The sequence below is a fragment of the Hibiscus syriacus genome, unplaced genomic scaffold (assembly GCF_006381635.1).
Source record: "Hibiscus syriacus cultivar Baekdansim isolate YM2019G1 unplaced genomic scaffold, ASM638163v2 tig00003151_pilon, whole genome shotgun sequence".
In the NCBI taxonomy this organism is placed as follows: domain Eukaryota; kingdom Viridiplantae; phylum Streptophyta; class Magnoliopsida; order Malvales; family Malvaceae; genus Hibiscus; species Hibiscus syriacus.
The window spans coordinates 1,138,380-1,151,897 of NW_024061964.1; positions in this window are offsets into that span (position 1 = coordinate 1,138,380).

A 13,518-nucleotide genomic window follows, 5' to 3' on the forward strand; every position below is an offset into this window, starting at 1 on the left:
TGTTAACATACTAATAATGTTGTAGGTAGAAAACATAAAAACTATTAAAAATTTTGGTAACCGGTAAACTTTGGTTATCGGTAAGTATCGATACATATATATATAAGTGTCCATACTTATTTCACTGTAGAAAACATTAATTTGAGGTTATCTTTTGAGTGAGTTTTAAGATATTAATTTAGTAATTATACGCGTCTAATGATTTATTTTTATGTTACGGTATATATTATTATTAAATTAAAATAATAAACATAGATATTACATATTTTATTAGTATCTTTGGTTAAAATTGTTAAATTTAAATTCTAAATAATATTTTATAAAATATCTAAACATCAAATAATTTTTTGTGTAAATGAAATTATTAAATTAATATTGTAGGTGGAAAACATGAAGCTTTATTAAAAAATTTTGAAACATAAATTACTTAATTTTCAACAAATATCAATACATGTACAAAAAGTATCAATACTTTCAACATATTCGGTGCCTCTTTACGGTTTTGTCATAATGAAATGGTTTGTCATATTTTTACCAGTTATATTGTAAAGTGTCAATACATTTTATAAAGTATCGATACTTTCAACATATCTGATAGCTCTTAGATTCGAGAGAATTAAGATAGATCTACGTGAGCAATGGAATATATCCGGGACTTGCTGCCTTAGAGATAAGGAGAGGGTTTCAACCGACTAAAAGGGATAAACGCTTGAGTAGGATAGATAACGACTATAGTTCACGCTGAGGGGTATTACCACAATAACAGTCTGACAAACCAAGGGTTGTAGCTCACACCGAGTAGTATTACCGTCTAGAATACTCAGTAATCTCGTCGGGCAACCTAAGCATAGCATACCAAATCATTCTAAGGATAAAATAACTTCTCACCATAGAAAAACCCAACCTAAGTGCCCCGTTAGAAGTCTGATTGTGTGAGTTTTCTAGTTTATTTATAGAGTTTTGATAACTTTAGCTTTGACAACTTTATTTGTTTACCTTTGCATTTTTTCTTGCCCTGACAAAACTTTTCTGCTCACTTTACTTTACAATTTTTATAAAGTATCGATACTTTCAACATATCCGGTAACTCTTTACCGGTTTTATCATAATGAAACTGGTTTTTGTCATATTTTACTTGTTATATTGTAAAGAATCGATACATTTTTATAAAGTATCGATACTTTCAACATATCTGGTATCTCTTTACCGATTTTGTCATAATAAAACTGGTTTTGTCATATTTTTACATGTTATATTGTAAAGTATCGATACATTAAGTATCGATACTTTCAACATATCCGGTAGCACTTTACCAGTTTTGTCATAATGAAATTGGTTTTGTCATATTTTTACATGTTATATTGTAAAGAATCGATAAATGTACAAGAAGTATCGATACTTTTAACATATCCGGTAGCTCTTTACCGGTTTTGTCATATTTTTACCTGTTATATTGTTATGTATCGATACATTTTTATAAAGTATCGATACTTTATAGGCGCTATTACTATTTTTCTTTTAAATTCTAAAAGTGTCGATACTTATTTAAATGGAATCGATACTTTCAACATATCCGGTAAGTAGTTTAATGTAATAGGTAGCGCCTATTTTTTTTACTGTTTACATTATTAGCAACCTTCAAAAAAACCGGTAGGTATTTTAATGTAATAGGTAGCGCTATTTTTTTACCGTTTTCATTATTAGCAACCTTCAAAAAAATGATATGTATTTTAATGTAATAGGTAGTGCCTATTTTTTTACCGTTTATATTATTAACAACCTTAAAAAAACCAGTAGGTATTTTAATGTAATAAATTTTGTTAAATTTATTACTAAGGTAAGTTAATCATAACTGATAACAAATTAAGTAAGTAATTACCTATTTTGTTATCTTTGGATTTCTAAGGCCCTATCAGCTTTAATAATACACAACCTATTACGTTACATAAGCGCTACCAAATATGTTATTATACTTGATAATGTTTCCAGTAATTAATCGATTATGTTATCATTGACAACATTTTAGGCGTTTACCTAATATGTTGTAATAACAAATTAGGTAATTAACATATTTTATTATATAAGCGCTACCTATAACGTTATATAAGTGCTACCCAATATGTTATTATACTTTATAATGTTTCTAGTAATTAATCGGTTATGTTATCCTTGGTAACATTTTAGGCGTTTACCTAATATGTTGTAATAACAAATTAAGTAATTAACATATTTTATTATATAAGTGCTACATATTACGTTATATAAGCGCTACTTAATATGTTATTGTGCTTGATAATGTTTCCAGTAATTAACCGGTTATGTTATCCTTGGTAACATTTTAGACGTTTACCTAATATGTTGTAATAACAAATTAAGTAATTAACATATTTTATTATATAAGCGCTACCTATTACGTTATATAAGCGCTACCTAATATGTTATTGTGCTTGATAATGTTTCTAGTAATTAACCGGTTATGTTATTCTTGGTAACATTTTAGGCGTTTACCTAATATGTTGTAATAACAAATTAAGTTTTTAACCTATTTTATTATATAAGCGCTACCTATTACGTTATTTAAGCGCTACCTAATATGTTATTGTGCTTGATATTGTTTCCAGTAATTAACTGGTTGTGTTATCCTTGGTAACATTTTAGACGTTTACCTAATATGTTGTAATAACAAATTAGTAATTAACCTATTTTATTATATAAGCGCTACCTAATATGTGCTTGATAATGTTTCCCGTAATTAACCAGTTATGTTATCCTCGGTAACATTTTAGGCGTTTTCCTAATAGTTGTAATAACAAATTAAGTAATTAACCTATTTTATTATATAAGCGCTACCTATTACATTATATAAGCGCTACCTAATATGTTATTGTATTTGATCATATTTTTTTGTTAAATGATAAAACATAACCGGTCTACATTTTAACCATCACTTGTTTAACCAGTCACACAATTTTTTAACCGCCGCACAGCAGAACTTCCCCTAATATGCAATCACAACTGCTGAAATAGAAACATATACCCTATACAATTTTGAAATTCGAATTAACATCTCTCCTAATTTAGGCCTTTCATTTTCCATGTTGTGTACCCGAATAGAAACGAGAAACGATTTTTTTTAAAAATTATAGGGTATGAGTACGACAACAATACGGTGAATTTAAAATACATTTTAAAATTTTAAAAGATATAAGAAGGTCATAAATATTTATTAAAATTAATAATGACTAGAATTCTTTGATAAAAGACAAATATTGTAATTGATGTAAACAAAATCTTCAGCATGACTTGAATTTAATTTATTCCGTGAATGGACGAAGGAATAAGTATTGCAATTTCTTTCACAACAAAAGTAGGTTGTCCAAATACTTTGAAAGTAAAAAATTGGAGCAATAAAGTTTCGACACCAAAATTAATTTACCAACTTTTCGGATCCAAAATAAGAGAAATTAAATTTTAATTAAATAATAAAATCATATCCTAATCCATTTATATCATTTTTTATTATTTAAATCTTAAAATTAATTTTAAATATGTGCTTGAAGATCAAATATTATTCTTGATAGGTCTTCGAAAATCTCTCTAATGTACCTAATTAATTTTAGCCGTATTCCCGTTACGTACCCAAGCTATATAAGTCTATCCATACTGGGGACGTATCGGGTACCCGTGCTAATAGCTCACAACAATGATAAAGTATAAAAATAGACGAGTTAGTTCCTTTTACAGTCTAAAAGCTACGGTTTTGATCAATTTGACTGCTAACTTTAGTGATAACTTCCAGCAACAATTACAAAAACCAGCTGAATCCAGATCAAATCCATTTGAAACTGCCACCTTTCTCCCATCAATTAATCTAATAAACCAAACATAAAAAAAAATGATTTTCACCAGATTCATCCATCAATGTAAACTTCACACAGACAATAACCCCATCCTCGTGATCTTTTTATTTAAATAAGTAGAGATTTTATGTAACGCCAAGCAAGTAAACCAAAAACTTTTAAAATCAATAAATAATTGCAGTAATTAATTTACTTTCTTTTCTTCTTCTTTTTTACCTGGTGACTCCTCTGTAAATGGAACTTCGTTTTCCAGCGGTGCTAGGCGGCATCTTAATGATACGTTCTTTAGCAGTGCAGCCCTCTCTTTCTTCGCTTTCTTAAACCCTCTGCACAGTAAAAGTTGATCGTTTGCTATCACAGTCTCCGCCACCCCAGGATCCGAAGAAGACGTCGAAGCCATGTTTAACGAACAAAATAGAAACCCAAATACCACCAACCCAAACCAACCCACACCCACACCCCCCCCTCCCAAAAAAAAAAAACTAAGCGGAAGGATTACAGGAAACCAAAGGGAAAAGAGTGGAGTTGAGAGTGTAACGGCTAGGATTGGGAGATGGCCAGTTCAGTTATTTTACATATTTTGAAAGTATTTGTGGCTTTGTTACCTGTCGACGGTAACGAGTCCCATGACGTCGGTTTTGCATGTTCCTTTGTTTATAATAATACAAAATGGTATTTCCCTGACCCACAATAATCTCATATTAAATAGTTTACAAGTAGTTCATGCAATTTTTTTATTTTTGCTTCATTCCATCCAGACTAATCAAGCTTATGTAAAGAGCATTAGATACCTGCTTCAATCTGACAGCACGATTTCCTCCACAGACATACAATCTTGTTTCAAACTCTACTTCTTCTGGTTTTTTAAATCCAGAATAAATACCACTCCATTGGTATAATGCAAGGTTTAAAGGTATGTAGCACGGGTACGGTAACTTAATACCTTATCGAGTACCCTATACGTCTCTAACATAGGTACGGGACCAGTACAACTTGAGCATGTTCCGGGGATATCTTATGTTTAAGGGGTACGGTTGAAATTAATTGAGCACATCTGAGAGATTTTCGAAGACGCATCGGGAATAATATTTGATCTTCACACACATATCTAGAATTATTTTTAAGATTTAAATAATAATAAAAAGATATAAATGGATTAGGATATGATTTTATTATCTAATTAGATTTAATTTCTCTTATAAAGAAGCATTCTTCGGATCCAAAAAGTTGGTTAACTAATTTTGGTGTCGAAACTCTATGCTTTAATCTTTGGCTTTCAAAGTATTTGGACAACTACTTCATCTTTTTATTGTAAAAGAACGTAGTACTTATTCCTTAGTCCACTCATTTAGGAGGAATAAATTAAATCCAAGTCATTATGAAGATTTGATTTACATCCACTATATTCTCCGTCTTTTATCAAAAATTTCTAATCACTATGAATTTTTAATGAATTTATGACTTTTTTATGTATTTTAAAATTTTAAAATGCATTTTATATTTACTGTATTCTTGCTGTATCGTACCCTATCGTCACTGTATTTATCCCTGTGCCCGTATCAGTTTCAAAGCCTTGAAGTTCCCTGTGCTGAACAGCACGTCCTCCAAGTACAGCATCTAGCTCCTTAGTTTTTATAGCAGCTGTTCCAGCCTCATCCTGCATGTGACATGTTCTCAAATGATGTTTTAGATCAGTCAACAAATTAAGTAAAAGTACATGAAGCAAAAGCACGTCTGACTAGTATCTTTACCAATCCAGAAGTGTATGTCATACAGATATGAACACCCCTTGCTAGGTGTTTTCTACAAAAAAAACATATAAAGGACCAAATGAGATAAAAATATATAATGATGCAGAAATTGACCTTAATGATTTATCCTGGAAAAGAATGAGAGAAAGAAATGCGCGTTATGTGGGTGAGAATCTACCGAAGAAGGAGCAAGAGATAGAAATAATGTCTGCACCTGTAAGACAATATAAGAATCCTCCATGTAGAATTTTCTATAGTCTTTGGCAAAGAATGAGAGATAGAAATGCATGTTATGAGGACATATATGCAATGTAAGCACACATCTTCGGAAAAAAAACACACACACAAATTTCAATAACAGTTCAAAACAAAATCTTTTAGATAAAGAGAAGAGAAAATCCTTTGTTAACCAATGCATATGTCAATTTAACCTACTAAAAATACTGCATAATAATCATCAATTCAGAAAACAAAAGAAAAGAAAAAACACTTCTCTCTGTATAACAGAAGCAATTCAAGAGAGATTCAGCTTTCCACAATCTTCAACAACAAAATAATGTTGATGAGGCTTAGTGTTGTCAGGATCTAGCATTAAAAAATTCAGAAAATGTCTTTATGCATTGCATGTAAACTAGCTCACTTGACATGTGTTATAATTAAAACAATTGTGAATAACATTAATAGTCTTATTAGCCCAATCCTTCCTTCTGCAGGACCTCCTTATAAGGTTAGGATGCTGGCCAACTTCCCTAATAAACTGTTTTTTGCATTCTCATTACTCGGCTGGTGAAATTCATGGTTTTGGCTGTGAGAATCTTCTTAAAGGAATCCTTTAAAGCACGATCAACTCGTGAGTACAAAAACTTTGCCCCTCGTGTTAATGCTTGGAAGTCAATCCACATGAGAAGAAACCTCCTATTAAAATCGATGCACTAATAATTAGTATCAATCATCCATCAAAGTCACATATCATTGTGCTCACAATATCTAGTTGTCCATTCAAAATGATTCACAAATTATTTAACCCCGTTTTGATTGCAAAATCAATACTAAACGGGTAAAATATGAAGAAAAAATTTCAATGAAAACAGTGGTTTTAAACCAACCGTAAAGATTAGGCGTTATCATTTCAAGAATATTCTAAATGAACATTTATATTAGGGATCAATATCCTTGATGAGATGTCATATTTATGAAACAAATACAAACACAACAAAGCATACAACAAGGCAACAAGAAATCAAGTTAGTAGAAATGACAATCAAAGTAATGTGAACATGCAAAAAATTATGTTTTGGTTTTAAAAATGTTCCCAAAATGTCCTTACAACCTGCTAAGGTTAATAGATGAGGATACAAATAAAACAAACAAATGAAATTAAAGTCTTAACTGCATGCGTTCTAATTCTCTTAGGTTATCCACATGGCTCTAGCGGAGTGGGCTTACTAAATTCTCTACATGACAGTTTGGTTTTAAAAATGTTCCCAAACTGTCATTACAACCTTCTAAAGTTAATAAAGACTTCGATTCTGGCCCATTACAGACTTGCAAATCCAATTCAGTCTAGAGGAACACATCACGAAATGAGTGTTTCAGGAACTAGTATCGGGACAAACACTTAGAATGCTTCCAAAGGTACTTTACCAGACCTACACGAGGAAACCAATATTCCTCGGTGGTGTGGTGTTTTCCCCTACTTAGGCGAAATGGGACAAAGCTCGGGTATAAAGCTATGATATACGATGCAACAGTCCTAAATATTCAATCAAGAGAAAGAATTAACCAGAGAGAATATTTTTTTGAATTTTGAAAATAACATAATGAATAGTAAATTAAACAAATTTGAACTAAAAAATTCCAAGTTTTAAATATAGGGTAATCGAATCGTGGCTCGACTCTCTATTTGTTTTAGAAAAAAAATGTCCCAGCGGAGTCGCCAAGCTATCGCAACTGACCTCTTTGGCGAAAGGCTGATGATTTGCAACGATGGAGGTTTTGAAGTTTTTTAAAATGATTTTTTGAAATATTAAGAGTCGCCAGCAATCATTTTAAGGTACAATTGGAACACCAATAAAATCAGGTAATTTAATAAAATATTTTATTTTTATCAAAATATCAAGTTTGAGGTCTGTGAAAGCCAAAAAACAAGTTTGGGAGTCAATTACGCGTGAGGAAGGGTTAGCACCCAACAAAGCCCAAAAATTGGTACCAAGTCGATTACCCTACATTTGCAATCGGAAGTTTTGAGTTCAAAGTTTTATTTAATTTAGAAATCACTATGGATGCGAAATTGAAGAGGGTGATTGTTTATTAAAGCCAATAATATTCACCCTAAGCATGAATGTGGGAGATCAATTATTATGCCCAATAATCGATCATTGCCTCAAAATTTTAAAAAATAAAGGCGTTTTGAAAAGGATGTCCATCTACTTTGGGGATTACTAGCGGTCATCCCTGAGCATAATGCGGAGTATATGCCATTAACTCCTTGGTAAATCAACATTGCCTTACTATTTTAAATTCAAATGCAAGCAAACAACTTTTTTAGTGGACCTAATTACTAAGTGATTAATTAAGGCTTTCTCTATCATAAAGTGTCAAATTATGTAATTTAAAGAACCTAAATGACTAAACCTAAAAATTAAGGGTCTAATATTAATCTTATTTGATTTTAGCTAGCTATTGGATCGAATAATCAAGATGGACCCTTGAGCATGAAGGCGAGGGGAAACTTAGATTACTCCCTAAATTAAAGAACTAGAATGAAATTAAACTAATGCAAAGGCTCTAATTAAGGATATAATTAAATTATGTTAATTTGAAAACCTAATTAAAGTCTAGGGACTAAATTTTGAAAAAGATCTAAGGTCAAGGCTCTAAATCTAAACTAAGGCTCTAATTATTAACCTGATTAATTATTTTAATCAGAACGTCAAATTTAATCCTTGAGCACGAAGGCAATGGACAAATTAAAAATTCCCCTATTCAAAGGACTAAAATATGAAGAATCTAAACCTAAAGGATTAAATTTGAAATCTAGTTATTAAAATGCTAAAAATAAATTAAATTAAATCTGAATTAACAAGAAAAATAACCTTAAAGAATTTACCTGAAAAGAAAATAAAGAAAAATTAGAACACTAGCTAAACATCCTAAAAAATAATTAAATAGAAATGTAATAAATAAACAAATATAATGTCGGAAGTTTTATTAGAACAACCTGAAAAGGAAATAAATTGAAAAGTTAGTAAGATAATTTATAGATAGGGACTAAATTGAAGCCAAATAAAAATTAGGGAATACATAAATCAATCAAAATCAGGGACTAAATTAAAATTTGTAGATATGTCTAGGGGTTAAATATTAATTAATTATATCAATTAGAATTAATAAATAAATTATAAAATTAAGAATGAAATTAAATAAATAAAACAAGGACCATAGTGTAAAAATAAGGCTAAAGTAGAAGGACCTGAAAATAAATAAACCAAAAAGTTAGAATTCAATAACAAATAGGAAAATTAGGAAAATTAGAGCACTTAAATTAAAAAATAAGGAAATAAGCAGAAAATGTGGACTAAATTGAACACTTGAGAAACTTAGGGTGACCACCCGCGTGATTATTCCCTTTGTTAAAAAAAGCCCGCAGATATGGATGAAACGACATCGTTTCCTCGTGGCTATATAAACCGCCTTTGTTAGCTTTTAATTTGTACCCTCTCTTTCTGTACTCTAAAAACCTCTCCATTCTCTCTTCATCTGTCAGATTTCGGCAATGAGCGATGCTGTCAACCGCCATGCCGATCACGCCGACCATCGCACTGCCATTGTCGTCAGTGGCCTTTGAATCCCAAATTACACCATTCGACTCGTATTGATGCCAGGAGTGCATATTTGGCCTCCTTTTTGCGAGATTCAGCTTTTAACTCTGTGAAGATGGTCAAAAATGTTTTGATTTATACATCACCAATCTCCTCCGTCAGCCATTGGAACAGGCTATTTTCAACATATGTTGCTTTCCTCTTCAGAAGTTTATTCTCACCGTTTAGATTTACCAACGGAAGTCTCCAATGCCAGCGAATTATCTCAGCCAAACTGTAAGCCCCTTTTTTATTTTAGTTTACTTCTATACCCTAGCTGCATAAAAATGCCCCCTTAACTCTTCTCTTCTCCCTTTATTCGATGAGAACCCCTAAGCCTAAACGCCAGCCATTGTGATCACTCTCTACTCCGACGATGAATCTCACATGACAACGTCCCCTCTCTAAGGTAACAAAATGACTCACTCCTTTCTCTTTTAATAATGCTCAAATGCTATGTTTTTCTATTGTGGGGTGGTTAACCAAAAGAAATGGGAATGGTGTGTTACTTCATTCGAACGAAGAAAAGGAAAAGGTTGTGTATTGCTTCAAAAACTAGTAAAAGGAAAATAGAAATGATCTTGAAAAATAAGAAAATGAAAAATTCAAAGGTTTCGTTATATTGATTTCAGAATGAAGAAGTCTCCTCTTTGTTACCATCGTTGGGGTTTATAGAGAATCCTTATTACAATTTGTTACAAGGAAAAGAAAGTGAAATGTGTTATGTTGTACTACTATAACCACTTAACAAAGGACCATCAGGAGGGGACCACTGAATACTTGGTCAAGCATTTGTTGGAGAGGGACCAATGTTATCACTATCATTGGTTGTTGGGAGTGTAATACCCACATACCGATGCGGGTGACCCAATACTATCCGAGGTGAGCGACCTACAGTAAAAGTCCTGGAAAATTTAAATTTCTATTAAAACATGTAAAATCATAACACAATTTATAATTAAAATACAAGTTCAAAAAACCATTCATTTATCAAAAACAAAATTTAAAATCATACAAGTTTAGACTCAATATAAAAAATCAAATATAACCTACATGCACCCTAATTTTACTTGTATCGTACTCTTGAACCCAAGCCAAATGACCTCTCTTTACAGATGTCGATAGCTGCACTAGATCAATTCTTTTAACCCGAAATAGTGAGTAAAAGAGTGAGCTTTGGGAAGCTCAGTATTAGAGAACTACCAAGTGATGCTGAAGGACATGCATATAATAGGCATGCATAAAATTTCCTTATACATTCAGACGTCTATTGGTTTTCTGGATAAGTTGTGGTTCCACTGATATTTCTTCGAGTAAAAGACATGAAGATTTCAGTTCAGAGGAAACATTCAAAGGATCAAGTTCAGGATATTGGAATAGGATGTCTAGTGCGTTCTAAAAAAACATAGTAATGTATATAGATCATTAAAAAATGTTAGTAGTTTAAAATATATTTTAATACCACAGTAATACCCTTCAACCGAACACCTTTATGTAGTTTCCCCATAACTGCATCTATAAGGACTTACCCTAAGAACACACCAAAGGAGCCACTCTAAGGGAATACCTTGGGGCCTATGGTCTTATCCAAGAGTCTCCTTAGGTCCGTAAGGAATTACCAGCTTGATCAACGTTGAACCACCATACTCCAGAATCTACCCATACAGTAGAATATCATAATATCAAAATCATTATCCAATAGAATATCGTAAGAATGACAATGAAGCTATTTATTTCACATAATTGCCCTCCACCCATACATCATATGCATTCCCATGATTTACCCAAGGGAGTACCTTGGGGCCTTAAAGCCTACCCAAAGTCACCTTAGGTCTGTAAGGAATTACCAGCTTGATCAGAGCTGAACCTCCATACTCCAGCCTACCCAGATAATGTCCCATTAAAACAGTTCAAGTAGTAACCAGTAGATCCCATGATCCATACAAGGAACAATTATATTTTCCCGTGAAAACAGGTAATCAGAGAACACATATCATGTAGTCATAGTTCATAAGCCAGTAAATCATAAATTTTGGTGAAACACATTTCAAAATAGATAAAATAGTCATGTAGTACATAGGGAACACACTAGAAGATCCAGTTATTTTTCGGAGGTACTTAGCAATTATCAATTGGGGGAAACACAAAACTTCAGCAAACTGATTAAATTTCATAAATAAGATCCCTATAAAAAGAGGGTTTGATAGCTGACGGATTCATCAGTCATTCAGGAAATGATTTATCAAGATCATATAGTATTCAGATATTTTTCAAAGCCAATTGATTGTTATCAAGAAGGAAAAAAGTATAACTTCTGTAGATTGGACAGAATTCATAATCAAGCTCTCAATAAAAAGGGTTTGTTCATTAACAGATCTAATCAACCTTCCAAAATTGATGTTTCAAAAAAATCATTTAATGTTCGAGTGCATTAAAAAGGTACTCATAAATCTTTACATCAGAATTTTTGAAAACCTAGAGATAACATGAGTGTTTCCATTAATCAGGCAATTAGGGGTATTTCGAATATTTTAATTTCTGATGGCTTCTTAGTAACTTAATCCAATAAGGGTAAAATGGTAGTTTGCATTATTCTAAATTTATATCGCATTATCATGACTTCGTGTAACATCCTAAACACCGAGTTAGTGACCAAATTATAAAACTTTAGAATTTAGTGACTAAAGTAGATAATTGAAAAGTTTAAGGACATATATGGAAATTTTGTGTAAGATTTAATTGCAAAGAAGGATGAATAGAAGGACAAAGTGGTTATTGGTTAAGAAATAATTAATTTTTATAGTGGTTATATTTAAACCACGTGGAATTGAAGGGAGGCAAAAGCAAATATTTAAAGAGAACTCTCCTTCTTCTTCTTCTTCAGGCGGGAAAGATAATTGGAAAAGGTGAGTTCCATGTTAAGTGATTATTCATTGAATTTAAGTTCAGTTTATGTTCTTTAGATGATACTAAAGCTTAAAGAGATACTTAAGCTTAAAGAAAGCTTAAGTTATCTTAAAATCAAAAGATAAGGGAATTATGAAGGATTGATGATAAGAGGGGATAAGTGAAATCTTGAAAGAGAGTTAGTAAATAAAGTTTGAGACTAGAATTGACTTGTCATCAACTTAATTAAGAAGTATGTAGTGTTAGAATGGAAATTAGAACATGTTGAAAATTTGGTATGATTCTTAAATTCAAGATATAGGAGGAGATTTTGAAGATAAAGATGTGTTAGATGAATATAAATTGGTTTGAGTATGTGTACTTAAGTTAAGTGTATAAAAGGGAATAAGACATGAAGGATTTAAGTGATATGGATTAATTTTCGTGCTTAAAAAGTGAAATCTAGGCTTTGGGTATCGGTACTGCTTCATCCAGTACTGATACTTCAACAGTAAAAGAATGATTTTTGGTATAGATGTATCGATACTGGTTGAACAGTATTGATACCATAAGCTTGAATTTGTCGAAGGCATTCGTAGGGTATCGATACTTGGAAGGTAGTATCGATACCAAGGGTACCGATACCATAAGGTCAGTATCGGTACCAATATTTGAAACAATGGTTTCGAATGTAAAATGGGTATCGATACCAGGCTTGGTATCGATACTCCATCTAGGGAAGTATCGATACCCTATAGGGGGTACCGATACTACTTCAAATAGAAACGAAAATTACACATTTCTTTTAGTCTAAAAAAAATAAGGATCGAATCATGATATTTGGAGTGCTGATATTTATATAATGTATGATTATTTAGATATCGAGCATAAGTGAGTTCCAGAACAATCAAAGAATTAAAAGCGGTTGAGAGAGATAAATTTCTAGGATTTATTCGAATCAAGTGAGGCTAAGGCGAGTGCCTACCATAGTTAGTATAGATATTATTTTATGGAAATAGGCTTATGATAAGTATATTCCCTATATTTGATTTCCTTATTTCATGTTCATATACATGCATATGTTATGATTATAATGAATATGCATAACTCATACATGCATTAATATGATATAATATGTGATTTATGCAACCATAAGAGAAC